The sequence below is a fragment of the Thermobia domestica genome, chromosome 3, assembly GCF_964235325.1.
Source record: "Thermobia domestica chromosome 3, izTheDome1.hap1.1, whole genome shotgun sequence".
NCBI lineage: Eukaryota > Metazoa > Arthropoda > Insecta > Zygentoma > Lepismatidae > Thermobia > Thermobia domestica.
Window position 1 is genome coordinate 84138070 of NC_137456.1, and position 17422 is coordinate 84155491.

General features: G+C 36.5%; 1 protein-coding gene across 1 annotated transcript in view; it reads left to right on the forward strand.

Moving 5' to 3' along the window:
• Positions 1–3625: 3625 nt before the first annotated feature.
• Positions 3626–17422, forward strand: part of LOC145680561 (diacylglycerol lipase-beta-like) — a 142409-nt gene continuing 128612 nt past the window's right edge. Inside the window, exon 1 of the mRNA XM_081751195.1 lies at positions 3626–3871. The gene's annotated coding sequence lies outside the window, so the exon portion shown is untranslated. The remainder of the gene's footprint in view (positions 3872–17422) is intronic.

Genomic DNA, 17422 nt, shown 5'->3' on the forward strand with positions numbered 1-17422 from the left:
CATACCATATAGCTATATGCAAGTATTCAAAGACTTACAGTTAGTAATACACATTGTGTTGATTTTTGGTTTGTTTTGTTTTAGTTTAACGTCTCACGATTATGCTAGGGCGGCTAAAGGAGACGTGGAGTTACTGATCATAGTGGAATCCGAAAAACTTCGGTCATTGAACATTACCGCCACCGGGAATCGAACTCGGGACCATGCGAACCAAAATCAAGCGTACTAGCCATTACAACAAATGGGCGTTCTTACATTGTGTTGATTTAGATAATTGAGTCAGTATTGCCTGATCCGAAGATCAAAAAGTAGCGTGTCTGTGCTCCAAAAGTAGAGGATATGAACTATTTGTAGCCCAAATATATAGAAATGAATTATTTGGCAACTAATGACTGGTACTAATGAAATAGTGTTTAAAATAGATCGGAAAATGTGATGGACATATTGCAAGACAAAATTATGATCGATAGACGAAAACAATTTTAGATTGGATACCACGTGACAAAAACAGCCTAGGAAATGTCCGCATACAAGAAATTGTGACAAAATCAGGAACCACTGGGGAGTAATGTGGAAAAGAATTACCCAAGATAGATAGTTGTAGAGAAAACTTGGGAAGACTTCATCCAGCAGTGGATTAATAATGCTTGATTATGATGATGGTGATGATTTTATATCGAGACCTCAGAGGTAAACTAAACCAAGTCATAATTTCGTAATTTTACAGGAAAAGCGAAAAACCGGTTCCTTAACTAAGATCTATAATACTTAACTAAGATCTATATATATACTGTATAAATTTACTAGGTAAGTTAGGGTAAAATTGGATCCAAAATTTAACGAAAGTCATACAGCGAAAGTTCATGTTTCGCAAGTAATTTTCAATCAATATAAAATTTCAACGTAATGAACGCACGATTGGTTTTCTCGAATAAAGATCACATGCACCGCTAAGAGCTCAGGAATAAGCTTAATCTATGTTACGGCAGTGGATATACGTATACGTATGTAATGCATTACAACTTTAGGAACTTGTATAAAAAACAGAATGTACTTAAATTTAGACGCGAACTATGCGAAACATCGGACTTTGAATCTAACTTGTTTCGTGATGCAACCCGAGGCCACACATAGCAAAGATGAGTGCCATAGCTCCCACCACAAAGTTCAGGAATTTCGTGTTATAATGTGTAAATTAAACACGTAGATGTGAAACGGTAATAAAGCATTTGATCAATTTTAAACCAAATATATTGTAATAATAATTTACCCTATTTGTTCAGATAATAAACGTTATATTATGTTTTTAAAATGACAGTCAAAACAGAATGTATTGGATAATAAATGAGAAATTGTAAAATTTCACTTTCGGTACGATTAAATACATTCATGCTGCTATGTGTTGCGTTATCCGTTAGAATGTATTGAACAATTCTTATTCTAAGGAAGGAAATAAAATACTGTATACTGAAGTTAATTTAATAGAGTTTAATTGTATAGGCAGTACTGAGGCACATGAGAAAGTCTTTTGCTGAAATATGGGTTACTATTAGAATTTTATCCCAGATATGATATACCCACTGATGACTGAAACTGGAACATACGCATGGAAGGCATCAGCGCTAGCAAATTAGCTCTGAAGAAGTACACCATACTATAATTCTAAGTCAAGAATAAGGCCAAAAATAAGAAACAGAAACGACAAACTTTACAATAATAATACTTTTACAATTTTAATTTCACCTATTTATTTCGAGACTTTCGAGACGAGACCGAGACGAGACCGAGATTTGGCCCTCGAGACCGAGACCGAGATCGAGACAAGCATTTGTTGATCGAGACGAGACCGAGACCGAGACGGCGATTTTTGACTCGAGACGAGACCGAGACCAAGACAGCTATTTTTAAACCGAGACGAGACCGAGACTGTACAAAGTCTCGTCTCGTCTCGTCTCGATACCATCCCTATCCACCCTGTATATACAGATATTTTCCATCATTTAAACATGTTATTTTCAATAATAGGGATAATCACGTAGACTATAACAGTGGTTCTCAACCTTTTTTAACGGATGATACACTTAAACGTACGCCTACGATATCGTGACACACTTGTTTGATTCTTTTAAATAAAATCATATATATATATATATATATATATATATATATATATATATATATATATATATATATATATATATATATATATATATATATATATACAGAGTGTAACAAAAAGGTACGGCAAAATTTCAGAGGTGGATTCCTTATGGGTAGACAAGCAAAAATGTTCATATGACCATATGTCGGGAAATGCATCGTTACAGAGCTACGGTCAATGAGCCATCTAACCCTGTAAAATAGTCACATTCTGGTCGCTCCTTAATGTGACTCAATTTAAACCTCAATAACTCAGCCCCGTATTAAGCTAGGAAGATAATTTTGGTATCTGTGTTCCTGAAGGTCGACACTTTCCGTCGATATTTATATTATGTATATGCGGGTACCACGGAGGACGGGAAAGGGTAATTACGTGTTTTTTGTGTGTGTTTTGCATTAGGATTTTGGAGATGGGATTCCTTCCCGCTTGGGGGTACACTCATAAAGTGCATATCGGCGGAAAGCTTCATCCTTCAGGAACACACTGCTATCAAAATAATCTTCCTAGCTTAATTAGGGACTGAGTTATTGAGGTTTAAATTGAGTCACATTAAGGAGCGACCAGAATGTGACTATTTTACACCGTTAGGCTAGTAACTTTCTAACGAAGCATTTCCCGACATATGGTCATATGGATTTTTTGCTTGTCTACCCATAAGGAATACATCCCTGAAATTTTGCCGTGCCTTTTTATTACACCCTGTATTATAATAGCCAGGGGGGGTTCAACACTCAATTTCATATCCTTTCAGGACATGCATGATTTTTGTATATATCTTAACATAATTTTATATCTTTCTCAAGGGGGTTGAAACCTCCAAACCCCCTTCAGGTACGCCACTTATAACAGTGTAAGATTATAAGTTTCTATAAAATAGTGACTCGTTGCTGCCGTTGGAGGCCTTAACTGGTACAACCTGTCTCAAAATTGATTCTAATATATTGGTTCATTAAATTCTAAAATTTGGCGACATATCTAATGAGATTGCGCGGTACACAAATGTGTCGCGACACAGCGCTTGAGAACCACTGGACTATATGACAGCAACTTCAACACGATGAAACATGTTTTCACTTCTCAAATTCAGCTTTCCTAGTCTGTTATTAAAATGTTATTGACTGATCTGCTTGAGAAGGTGTCACAACAAGACGCGATTGCGTAAAGAAAACTCAAACGTAAAAAAAAAGAAAGAAAGAAAAAGTCCCTGTGGAGTCGAGGAAATGAAGTAAACTTTTTTTTAATCATTATATGCCCGTCGGCTCTTTGGCGTTCATCCGCGATTCGCCTTTGTTGAGTAGCTTGTCAAAGGCTGTTTCTCGTTTCATGTTCTATACATATTTCTCTCATTGGTATTCTGTTCATTCTGCACACAGAATAACTTTCCGTTGCTATAGCAACGCGAGACTAGCGCTACTTGTGTCTCGTTGTGGTACTGCATTTCAAAAGTGGTCAGTTTTACTTGACTCGTGTCGGGTTGCTGTTGCGTTTTGGTGCGATTAAACAGAGGAAAAAAAAAAAAAGAAAGAAAGAAAAAACGCTAAGAATGATAAAAAGTGCTGTACTTTGTTGAAAGAGGTTTATTTGAGTAATGCTAAAAGAGTTTCGTTGTTTTGACGGCTACTTCCGTGTTCTTACGCTTGGATTACTCAAGTTGAACTTGATCGCCGGAGAAGACCAAACCGCGAGTATCATATACGGAAGAGCACTAAGGTCAGTGTATTAGTTAAAATACAAGATATTTTGTGTTTCTTTTCATTTTTTATAATAAGAAAGACACGTGGAGTATGCATTAAGAAATATATAAGGTCAATGTACTAGAAGCCATTCCCTAAAATATGTAAAAATTAACGAAAAAGAAAACTCTTTCATACTGAAATATTACTATTTTAAAATATTGTCACCTTGTACGTAATTATTTTGTTTTTCCGTAATTTAGCAAGGCAATTTTGACATTGACAGGCAATTTTAAGTGCAGGCTTTATCTCCTATATGCCTATATTCTTGAATGTCATCTTCCCAGCCCCCGCCAAATGAACTTTGTGGTGGACAAACACCGTGTGCGTGGGTTTTCTCGGAGTTCTCCCGTTTCCTCCCACTTTCTTCATTCCACCATCTTCATTCATTACTCATCATCACCGTCTCCTTTAGCCTCACCGGCATAACCGTGGGACGTAAAACTCAAAGATTTCATTTCATTTTTGAATGTCATCTTTCTTCCTGCTGGAAACCAGGGCCGGATTTAGAAGGTAAAAACTGGGGGAGTAGCGAGAACCCAGACTATGATAGATATATTACGAATTTACGCTCTAATTTAAAATCTGTTTAGGCACGAGGAGCACGGTGGCTCAGTGGTCGAGCGTTTACCACTGGACCGGATGTCCCTAGTGCCACCCCCGACCAAGTAAATTTGTGGTTGCCAACATCGTGTCCGTGGGTTTTCTCGGAGCACTTCCGTTTCCTCCCATTTTCTCATTCCGACAATTCTTCCATCATCGTTCACTTGCCTTAATCATAGTCTCCCTCAGCCTAAAGAACATAATCGTCGGATGCTAAATATTTAATTTCATTTTCCGTGGTAGGCACTTCGTTAACGGATCCACCATTGCTGGAAACTCCTTCCTTTAAAAAAAAAGATACTAAATGACTTACAAAAAATGAAATATATATGAAAGATTTTTTAGAAAGTTAGCCATCTAGTATCTACAAAAAGCTATTAAATAAATCAATAACCTTTTCCAAAACGTTTTTTTTATAGACCACGGATTTGAATGTGCAGTTTATGACGTCATAACCGTTGAGCACCCAAATTTATACATGTCTTAACTACCGAACACCCAAATTTGTACATGTCATAACTGTTGAACACCTACATCTATACATGCCATAACTGTTGAACACTCAAATTTTTACACGTCATAATTGTTGAGCACTTAAATTTACACACGTCTTAAGTGTTGAGCACCCAAATTTATACACTATATTAAAGGTTTCGAAAACAATTATCAATTCTTATAATAGCGCCTAGTAGGCACTATTTGACTTATTTCCTACATTATTTTACATTCTTCATTGTCTTTAACTTATTTAATAAAAGAAAAAAGTGGAGGTGAGCTTGCTGAAGACCAATCTCTGTATAGAAATATTTCGTGATGTAATTTTTGATCGTCAAAGCAGAATTGAAATAATCTTTGAATAAAGTGGAACTATTTCGTTCACACGATTATAGCCTTTAGACTAAGAGAGATGAATGTTCAGGAAAGTGAATGATGATGGAATAAGTGGAATTAGAACGTGGGAGGAAACGGAAGGTACACCGAGAAAACTCACGGATATGATGTCCACCACATATTTACTTGGCCTGGAATCGAACCAAGGACCCCACATATCAGGGCTGCTTTACCATGGAGTCACCGTGCCAGCTATTGAATAGAGTTTAGATAATATAAAATACGCAAAAAAAAAAAATGTTCAATTTAGTTTGTTGATCAAAAAACATTGACAAAAATATCTAATGGATATCTTATTTTGCGTACAAACATTTACTCATAAAGGCTCCCAAGTTTCAGAGTTATTATCGCAGTCTTTTTCATGTAAGAAGCCCTGGATTCAATTCCCGTACGACCCTCATTAGTTTACACTTATATTAAACTAAAAAGAAACAAGTATTTGTTTGAGGAGTGAGTTTACACTGCGAAACATTGCATTTACATTGGGGAACATCAACATAATAAGAAAATTAATAAGATGTCAGAAAATTTGAGGAAGAACTGCGTCGGATATGCGATGAAAATAAAAGTTATAAAGACAAAAGCCATGGTGACTAAAATGAAGCGGCTAGTGTTAAATATTGAAGTAGCAGGGGAGAAAATAGAACATGTGACTTGTTTTCGATATATGGGTAGTTTTATTAATAATGAGATAAAGTGCGAATGTAAAATGAAAGCAAAAATAGGAATGGTGAAAGGTAGGGAGTGAAGTATATTATATTCTTGAATTAAAATTGAAAAGGAAAAAGAAAACCCTCACGAAGTCCTTTGTGTGCAGTTTTGTACTGTATGGAGCTTAAGCATGGACGTTACGTAAAAGCGATTTAAAAATTGGAGACTTTCGAAATGTGGATGTGGAGAAGAGTGAAGAAATTTAGCTAGATCGGGCTGAAAACAAATTAGAAGGTATTGCAATTAGTGGGGAAGGAAAGAATAATTTTAGGTGTAATTGAAATGAGGATCGACAGTATTCAAGCAGGAAAATCATACGTGAAGACGAAGCGGTCAACTGAAGACCGAGGTGTATGGAAACCTCTCATTTCCGTCCAGCGACTTGCCAATGGTGGCACAATACTTATGATGATGATGATGACACAAACTTTTTATTTGCGTAAAATGGGTTGTGTTTAGTATATGTGTAGTACGTAGTCATTTAGTTTATACCTGTACGAATATATGTGAGGTAACACTTCATGTCCTACAAGTTATAACTATTCAACAAAACGTATATTTATAACGGGTTGTATTTTGTTTAGTCGTATATTCATTTACTTCATCAGTGAGGTTGTTTCAGAACCTGGAGGCTATGCAACCCAAAACTCATTCGTGTTCAATCAGTATTTAATTCCAAGTTTGAAGATATGCTTCGTACTATCCCATCTAATAAATCATTTCCATAACAGAGGTTTTAACCAAAATACTTGGTTTCCATGTAGAAAAAAATGTTTTATGAGACATGTACTTACAGCTTAAGGTGTAATCCGAACCACTGTAATGTGTTTAAATTCTACGACTTTCAATCGGGAATCGAAGCCGAAACCTCGTGCTCCAAAAGCGCACGCACTAGCCATAAGGCCAGCGGAGAGGGGAAAAAACGTTTCCCATTGATAACGCCATATATAAAATCCATGTATAGTAGTTTTCTCTTGTTTTTCTTCTTTTTTTTTTCAAATTTAATACTGAATGAAGTTTTAAGCAGCAACTATCGAAAATTTTGTGACATGCCTAGCAAATTTCAGTGAGCATCCATTGAAGTTGACTACTTTAAAAATTCCATTAAATCGAATGATCATATGAAAAAGCTATATAATCGTTTTGCAGAATGTGATGCATTAATGATCATAACGCATTACCGAAGGAGACTATTTTTCGCAACAGAAAAGGGTTTATTATTGAGAATGGTTCTCTTTCGATCTTACATAGACAGACCCATAACTAGAGTTTGTCACCCGGGGTAAACACGGGCGCCTCAATTTATATATATAAATTGCCCTTTAGGTGCCCGCTCAACACTCGCCTGGTGCACTGCCCCACTTTCTCCCCTCTAATCGGTGCACTATAAATATAGTTAAAGCTCAGTGATTAATCACCTTAGAAACCCGAAGTTACCCTTTATGTCCGTTCGGCTCTCCAGAACACAATCTACTATCGACTACAAACCAAATTACTGGAAATTGCCCGTAGAATTAACCATAGAAACCATATCCTCTTTGACATTTTATTCTACCTGTAAAGAAAGTGAATCAGTGCGCTCCCGCAATCCAAGACTCGAACTCACTATTCGAAAACTAGATTACTAGAAACACGAACCCTTAGCAGTATTCCTTTCTGATCTATTTTTTTCATATTTGTTTCATAGATTGGTCTAGAATTATACTGTGTATTTGTTTTGCTACGTTTTACTATTTTACATTGAAATGACGAAAGGAAATTAGAGTTAATTTTAAAACGTTTTAAAAAATGTAAAAAGAAACCGGATCCGAGTATCAGTTGGTTACAAATAGGAAATTAACATTTGTGTGAAATTAAGGTATTTTGTTTTTGTCGTTAGACATGGAGATTCACTTCGTGAACTACTTAATTACAATTTACCGTTTTGTGAGGTCACTGCGGCTTCAAAACTTAATTATAGAAAAAAAAAACTTCAAACGGACACATTTAAAACCAGCTACCACCTTAAACAATATATGGAATATCAAAGTTAGAACTTCTTTAAAATATATTTGCTATTACTTTTTTTCCTTACTTTGTTTTCTTTTATCATACTTGTTTCTGATACACAAAAAATATTTATTACTTCGTGTGAAAGAATAAAATAACTAAATAATAATAATAATAATAATAATAATAATAATAATAATAATAATAATAATAATAATAATAATAATAATAATAATTCGAAAAGCCGAATATGTTGTACAAAACTTATAAATTGCGATCCAAATTTATATTTGTTTCCCAGTTTGCTACGCAAAAGCCAATCTTAAAGAAATAAAATAAACGTTGATGTGTGTATATAGTCTACCTTTTTTCTCCGAGAAATGAAATTTTATGCAATTTTGTTCAATTTTCCTTTACTTTTAGTGGAATTTCGCAATCAATGTTTCACCATTTCTACATATTATGAATCCGGTATTCTTGAAAATTCTCACGCATGCTTTTCTTTCCCGCGATATTATTCTATCAGCTTGAATCAGGGACATGTATACGTTAAACAATTTTCCTTTGTGTTATGTACACATGACATATATACGTGTATGGGATATATATATATATATATATATATATATATATATATATATATATATATATATATATATATATATATATATATATATATATATATATAGTGGTATACACAGAATTTCACGATGGCAGAGTTTGACCTTCGAAGTTCATGTCATTTTAAGATTTTTGTTTATTGTATATCTTAATATGGTATTTTTTTTAAATATCTTGTTAAGGGATAGTTTAAGCCTTATGGTATCCGTATGTGGCAGATTATAATAACATTACGTAACTTTAAAGTGCACTTTTGAGCAAAATCATGGTATCTTCAAAGATTACTTTAAATTACATTTTATAAAATATATTTCACTTTAAAACAGGAAAACTATCCTTTAAAACTAAATTTATATATATATATATATATGAGTAAATGTTTGCTTTGTATTAGGAATTAGATTTCTGGGCTTATAGCATCTATGGACATAGTAGCCCGTCACGTATGGAGAAGGACATCCCTCGGGGATCACCCCATCCGAGGAAAGGGAAGGAAGGAAGCGGCCTTGGACCTTGTGTTAGGTATCATCCCGGCAATTGCCTGGTGTGAATGAGAAAAACTCAGGAAAACCTCACTCAGGATGGCTAGCCTGAAAAGGCAATTACACTCTTTCGCGCGAGTGTTTCTACCGGGAATCAAACCCGGGACCCCTCGCACCGAAATGGAGAGCGTTATCTACTACGCTGTGCAGGGCCACGAAATAATGTTTGAATATCAAATATAATCATGAAATGAAATGAAATGAAGTTTCTAGTTTTAAAAGTCGCTCAGTTATGTCCTTCAGTCTAAAGGAGACGAATGGTTATTGAAAGTGAAATATTAAGAAGCAAATGTTGAAATGAAAATGTCTGAAGCGAGGACTGAACCATAAGAAAACTTACATACTGAGAGGGGAAGCGCTTTTTAGTCTAGAAAATCCGGAGAGACAAAATCCTCTGTAGCAGGATTCTGTATATGTGTCATACACAAGATTTTGGTACCAGACTATGGACAGGTTTGTTACTTAGCCAGGACCAATTATGTACAGCCACAAATACGAGGAAGGATGAGAAACTAAGGTTACAAGACTGATATTTCTGGAGTTTTTCATCTGTTATAAAAGAATCAACAGTGTGCGATAATTTTAATACTTGGAGTAGGCAAATGTGCAGAGTTTCAACCACCCGTCACGTACGGTGCTTATTGTAGGTAAACACAAATGGCGACTCGTTTGGTTAACTCGTGTCGCAAAGAAGTCTGCTTAGTTATTCGATTTCCGTAGGCGAAGCTTGTAACTGCGGTTGAAGTTCACGGCAACTGGTAGAGGTTTAATGTCTCGTCTGTAATAAAAAAATCTGCAATGTCTCGTCAACATGTCACAGACTCGAAAGTTTGCGGTTGCTAGAGAAAATGTCACCGACGAGAAGCACAGTGGCCCTCCCAGCACGGCATCATCAGATTTGAACAAAATTCGCGTGGAGGAGCTGATTCAGGACAACAGGAGGATCACGCTCCAAGCGACTTTCACCTGTTCCTGCACTTGAAGGAGTACCTCAGAGGTCGTTGCTTTGCTTAAGACGAGGAGGTGAAACATTTCGTGACAACGTGGCTGAACACGCAAGGGCAAGATTTTTACCAGGAGAAAATCTTCAAACTCATCCCACGATGTGATAAGTGCCTTAACCGATGTAGAGACTATGTCGAAAAGTAATCTAATGTATGTACTATCTGTTGACTATATTTGTTGTGTGAAATAATATATACACGTTTCACTGCAGAGCTTTCTAACCTTACTTTTTGATCATCCCTCGTAAATAGACTCATGTATGTCCTCCGTTGGCACATGCAGAATACAGAAAATCATGGTGATGTAATTTCATAAACATTATGTGATTGTGTATGAACATTAAACAGTTCCATTCTTGTGTATGATATAAATTTTCCTTCTGGCTGGAAATAAACATACGGAAAAAAGCATTGAATTCGTAACAGCATGTAAAAAAATATGTACGGAACATAATTACGTGCAAGGATACGTATTCACAATCCAGGTAATGTGGTTCCAAAGCAGTACAGAAAATCTGCACCAGAATAGAGATTTCAGTAATCCTGCCGTGCCAGGAGCAGCGCCAAGAAAGTCACCTGTAGCCGGAATCTGCGGATTCTCTAGGATTGCAGTTCTCCTGTCGTGGCAAGAGCAGCTCCAGGAAAGTCACCTGTAGCCGAAATCTACGGATTCTCTAGGATTGCAGTTCTCCTGTCGTGGCAAGAGCAACGCCAGAAAAGTCACCTGTAGCCGGAATCTACGGATTCTCTAGGATTGCAGTTCTCCTGTCGTGGCAAGAGCAGCTCCAGGGAAGTCATCTGTAGCCGGAATCTACGGATTCTCTAGGATTGCAGTTCTCCTGTCGTGGCAAGAGCAACGCCAGGAAAGCCACCTGTAGCCGGAATCTACGGATTCTCTAGGATTGCAGTTCTCCTGTCGTGGCAAGAGCAGCTCCAGGAAAGTCATCTGTAGCCGGAATCTACGGATTCTCTAGGATTGCAGTTCTCCTGTCGTGGCAAGAGCAGCTCCAGGAAAGCCACCTGCAGCCGGAATCTACGGATTCTCTAGGATTGCAGTTCTCCTGTCGTGGCAAGAGCAGCTCCAGGAAAGCCACCTGCAGCCGGAATCTACGGATTCTCTAGGATTGCAGTTCTCCTGTCGTGGCAAGAGCAGCTCCAGGAAAGTCATCTGTAGCCGGAATCTACGGATTCTGTAGGATTGCAGTTCTCCTGTCGTGGCAAGAGCAGCTCCAGGAAAGCCACCTGCAGCCGGAATCTACGGATTCTCTAGGATTGCAGTTCTCCTGTCGTGGCAAGAGCAGCTCCAGGAAAGTCACCTGTAGCGGGAATCTACGGATTCTCTAGGATTGCAGTTCTGTCGTGGCAAGAGCAGCTCCAGGAAAGTCACCTGTAGCCGGAATCTATGGATTCTCTAGGATTGCAGTTCTCCTGTCGTAGCAAGAGCAGCTCCAGGAAAGTCACCTGTAGCCGGAATCTGCGGATTCTCCTTCTAAATGCGTTCAGCTTTCATCTCTGTGGAAACACAATGTTGTCTATCACAAGCTCGCGTACCCGGGATCAAACTAAAGATCTTCGTATCAGAGGTGAGCGCTTTAGAGTACGTTTGTTTTTACTTGGCACACTTCCCGCCTAAAATATGGATCTGTCTGCAACACGTTGTTGCCACGCCACGGTTAAGTTGATACATGTGGTTACAATACGCTAGGAAACACAGCAAAACGCCACACCACTCACAAATCACTATAACACGGGACTTGTTGACAAGTGGCAACTAAGCACTTCAAATACCCGCCAAATAGCAAAGACCTCATTTTATGGGCTGGCTGACAACTAACGTCACCTATACGACAAAGCCAATAAGACGTAGGCTATACAGTATTGGGCTAAAACGCTCATGTCAGTGCTAGCAGAAAATACTTTAAAAGCCACCAAGTGCACTGGCGGGAAGTGTGCCAAGATAATACAACCGTACTCTACCACTGAGGCACTATATTCTCCTTTTTTAAAAGAGGTCATGATCCACTCTATTGTGACCACTCGGATACCGAAAAGTTGCAACAGTTGTCGTAATTTAAAATAAATAAATAAACAAATAGAAGTGTTTTACAGAGATGTCATTAAACAAGGAAATAAGACTATCAACAGTAAGCGAAAATTAATATAATCAATCCTGTTTCAAGTGGTCACATCACCCATCCTGTCTACTCAAATTGAAACTTATCGAAAGAAATCACATATGTTTATGTTACATACAATTACAACATTTACTAAATAATAATAATAATAATAATAATAATAATAATAATAATAATAATAATAATAATAATAATAATAATAATAATAATAATAATAATGAAATGCTGATCTTATTTCTTTCATACGGAACGTCAACATAAATATTTCCATCAGATCCGTAACCAGAGGATTAAGACAGAAAGGTCTAGATCATTTTTGAGGAGCTGACAAACTCACATTCACACATATATTGTACCAAATCAACTGAAAGTTTCAGGGATTGTAAAGGTGGTCGCGAAGGAAATGAGTCCCCTTAGTTCCTGATCTGATTGGCATCGCTTATTATTGTTTCAAAGTACCTTCAAGCTGATAATTATAGCAGCGTCATTTTAGATTTACTTGGTCGGAGGGGTACAGATGGGCAAGGTGTTCCACCCATATGTACCGTGTTATGCAAAAGTGAACTAAGCGCCAAATTTTGAAAATCCACGTAAATGCGACGATTGGTTCCTTATAAGCATTAAAACGTTTTGCACAATCGAAAAGAGAGGGAAACAAACACCTTTCCAAAAAAAGAAACATAATTTCACTTTTGATTACGGCTACACTAATGCTGGACATGAACCTTTAAACGTAATTTTCTCAAAAGTACGAAAGTGGCGCTTAGTTCGTTTTCGCATGACACGGTACATATGAGTTTTACCATTACATTAGTATATTATTATATTTTTGATTGATATATGTGTAGTTTTCAAACTCAGAGAAGGAACTTTCCTTTCCCTGCCCTTCCCAAATAATGTCTCCGAATAGTAATTACCATCACCGAAACATTCGCATGTTCATCAATTGTTATTTTTCAGATGTTATGTAAGTTGAAGACCTGGATTACATAACTCTTTGGTCGCCTTGAATTAAGAACTGTTTCCAGTCCGTAATAATAATAATAATTACTTTTTATATGGGGAGATTTGAATGTAATGTATTTTCATATGACTGTAAATGTCGCGGAGGCAGCCGTCCGGGACGACACGAAACAGCACTTAAACAATTTAATGGTTTCCTTTTTTTTTCTTGCTTTATTTTTCTGTGACGTTATAATACATACATATATATATATATATATATATATATATATATATATATATATATATATATATATATATATATATATATATATATATATATATATAATAACGTCATACATTAAAGTGCTATATTGAAGTGCAGTAAGTGTGTATTGAGCACTTTAAAAATTCCCATTACATATCGTTTATGTGCTACCATAATGTGCTATCTGCTAGGACATCTAAGCTAGTGATCTCTACATTTTTTTGAAGAAGGAAAATGAAAAACAAAACGCTTTTCGAAACACTGAATACAAAAAAAAAAAAAAAATCAAAAATAAATCTGAATTAGTATTCAGACCTTCCAACTTAGCTCTACTATGTGTAAGTACGAGGTATGATCAAAAAGTACAGTAAATGAAGTTGCACAGTACAATTTATCAATGCTGTATCCATTTCAACTAGGAAACGCGGTGGTAGACTAAAATTTTGATACAGTCAGTGTCGATTTTGAAGAAGTTGTGATTTGTTAGCTTGCTTCCAGAAGCAGAAGAGTGAGGACGTGCTAAAAGAGTGTCTGTCGCGGCCAAACATTGTTATGTTCTAAGCTGAAAAATATGCAAAAAAAAAAAAAAAAAAAAGTCAAAATCAGTGTATGGCGATGAAGCGGTGCATTGAAGACACTGTTTACAAGTAGTGTGGGCGATTCAAAAGCGGCAAGGAGTCGGTTGAAAACGAGCAACGATCGAAACGTCCTTCCACGTCAAAAGCAGATGAAAACGTGCAAAAAAAAAAAAAAAAAAAAAAAGTGCCACAAATGATTTGTTCAAACAAGCGAATTACTATTCGAGAGCTTCCCGGAGAACTAAACATGTTTTATGAGTCCGTGAAAAACATTTTAATCGGCGATTAAATGGGCAAATGTCTTCCTTCTTCACCACGAAAACGCACCGTGCCACACCTTAGAAACGGTAGAAGATAGTGAGATATGGCTTTCAGTATCCCAAGAGTAAATGTTAACCTCAATCGTTATCAATAATTGATAGCGTATGCGTCATTCACACTTTCGACTTCTTTTTGTCGTAATAAGATTCCAAGACCTGGCATAACCAAGTGCTCATGTCAGTCGTCAATTCCTGTGTGTAACATTCATTCTCCATTCCATAGATTTACCAATACCATTGAATTATTCCAAAAGGAAGAAGAATTTGAAGAATAATAAGAAGTCGTCTGGTTTTCTGGAAATCGAGCAATAGTTACGCTTAAATAGTGGAAATCAAGTAATAGTTTTTCTTGTATCCGCCGTGGTTCACTGAAATAGCGTTTACTACTGGTGCGCGGGGGTCTCTGATTCGATTTCAGGTACAACCAAATGGGCTTTCTAGTGGACAAACACCGTGTGTGTTGGTTTTTTTGATGAGGATTCTCCCGTTTCCTCCCACTGTCTTCATTCCGTCATATTGGACGAAGCAACAGTCTGCACTTGCTCAAAACTCATCCGAATGGAATCGAAGTTTGCGTCATGTATTCCAAAACGATATCCCATACATTGAACTCATCCAATTGGTATCAAACTTGGCGTGGCACCTTGATTGTTTATTAGCATCTGAAAAATCACGTTGTTTGGGCTTTGGGTTCTCAGAATAAATTATGCATAATCGAATTTCTAAATTATTGAACATAACGAGGACAAGGACTGTCTAAATAGCAATTAGAGGCCACCAAACAGCCAGGAGGGAGAGTTCAAATCCCTCTGTAGAACATACTCGGATTTTTTTCTTTTTCTGTGTTCGTGTCCTCATCGAGTCCGATAGTCATGATAAGTGAGAAAGTACAAAATAAAACTCGTTAACGGAAGTTAAAAGAAAGAAAAAAAGATTCGAAATTGTAGAGAGTCCATCTCTGTTGCGATGGATTTCTCGTTCGATCCTCTACCATGCGAGATTGTGATGGACAACATTCTGTCTGTGGGTTTTCCTGTTTCCTCTAACATTCTCATTCCACCAATTAATTCACAGTCATTCTGTTCTATTAATCGTTCGTCTTTCTTAGCCTAAAGGACAAAACTGTGGAACGTAAAATTACAAATTTTATTTCATTTCGTTTTCTCCATTTCATATCAAAAGACTTCATTTTTTTTATATATATAAATCAATAGGGGAGTAAAACAAGACAGGTACGGATGATGAACATCTTTAACGCACTTTTGTTTAAACGTTATTAATAACTTCAGGGAGACATTGTTTTGTGTAATTGTACAAGAATCTCTTAAGTTAAATGAATGTCGCGATTCTCGTGAAACGTGCAGCTACAAGAAAGGAAATGATGGACCTTTCATTTATCCTGTGGAGTATTCAACCAATACAACTTCTATATCTTCTTTCAACCTGTCAACCTTATAATGTGCCGTGAATGCATTCGTTTGTTGTCAAGTTTTGCTCTTCGCTTCCATTTACTTGTCTGATTCTCACATTCCAAATAGTACCAGAAACTGTTCTTAAACAGGCCAACTCTGTTATCTCAGTACTGTACAAAAGTAATTCCAAGTAATGAGATAGCGTTAGTATTTACGAATTCTAAGAAATATGTTTCCAGTATTGATTTTTCTCCACGAGTTTCCACGATTTTTCTCCACGAGTACTCTCATCCCAAGAGTTTTGGCGAATCTGTGCTGTAATGACGAAATATACGTCATAATGATTAAAAACTGAGGGTGCTTATTATTATTCTTTTCGTTTTTCACCAACGTGGCGCTATTATCTTATGAGACCTGCTATAATTACATAATCTCTTGTTCTTTCTTTTGTGCTTAGTTATGATCAGGCTTTTAATTAATCCATTATAAAAGTTAGCGACTAAATCAACCAGTTAAGAATTTTTATTATTATTAAATCTTTTAAATATTACAGGAATTAATTTTTAATTGATAATCATGTTTAAAAAACGGTAACAATTAAAAGATTAATCGTTATTTTTTTCTCGAAAAGTGTGTGAAATAGGTACTTTACACGATTTTGTTTATCTTGTTTCCAAAACCTTACGAGCTGCTCCAATATAGAAGGACAATTAATAAAGACCTATTTTCCCCAAATTGCCTCAAGTTGCCTTGAAGTATGGGTGATGACCTTTATATCGATAAAATATATCTTGTATATTAGGTTCCATCCTGACATTCGCCGGATATGTTAGAGGCAACACACGAAAAGCCTTACACCTCTTCGACCGATTGTCCTCACTAGGAATCAAACCCATTATGGCTCGCACCAAAGACGAAAGCATTAGGGACTACGCTACCCAGGGTCACTGTATTGACCTTAAATCAGAGATGTAATAGAAGATATGAGTAGGTATATGCTATATTTTTGACAATAATTGAGCGTATACTTACCCCCCCCCCCAAAAAAAAATCTAGTAATATATCACTACTCTTCTTCCTGGTCAATGTTATATAGTGGCAGCATTTCATTTCTGTTTTCAAATTTTGGTAGTGACATCTTGATCCGTACATTTTGAATAAGGAAATTTTCTTCTTAAGGAAAACAGCATACATACATATGTTTTTTTCTCACGATCAATAAGATAATGGATACACTAGCAATGTGAGAAACTGAATGACGTTCACACTGACGAATGACGCTGCATGAGAAAAGATTATTTCCAAATATTACGGATGAAACCGTGGTGGTGTACTACTTCCTCATACAGAGTTTGTTAGTTGCCAATTAACACTGAAATACATTATACGTCTGATATAGTTGTGCACACGGGAAGATTGAGAACTAAATTTGTTGTTTAGAAGTGACCTCAAATATACTGTTTTTACAGAAAATTTCTTCCAAGTTCATCAGGTCTTCAAGGCAACGAAAAC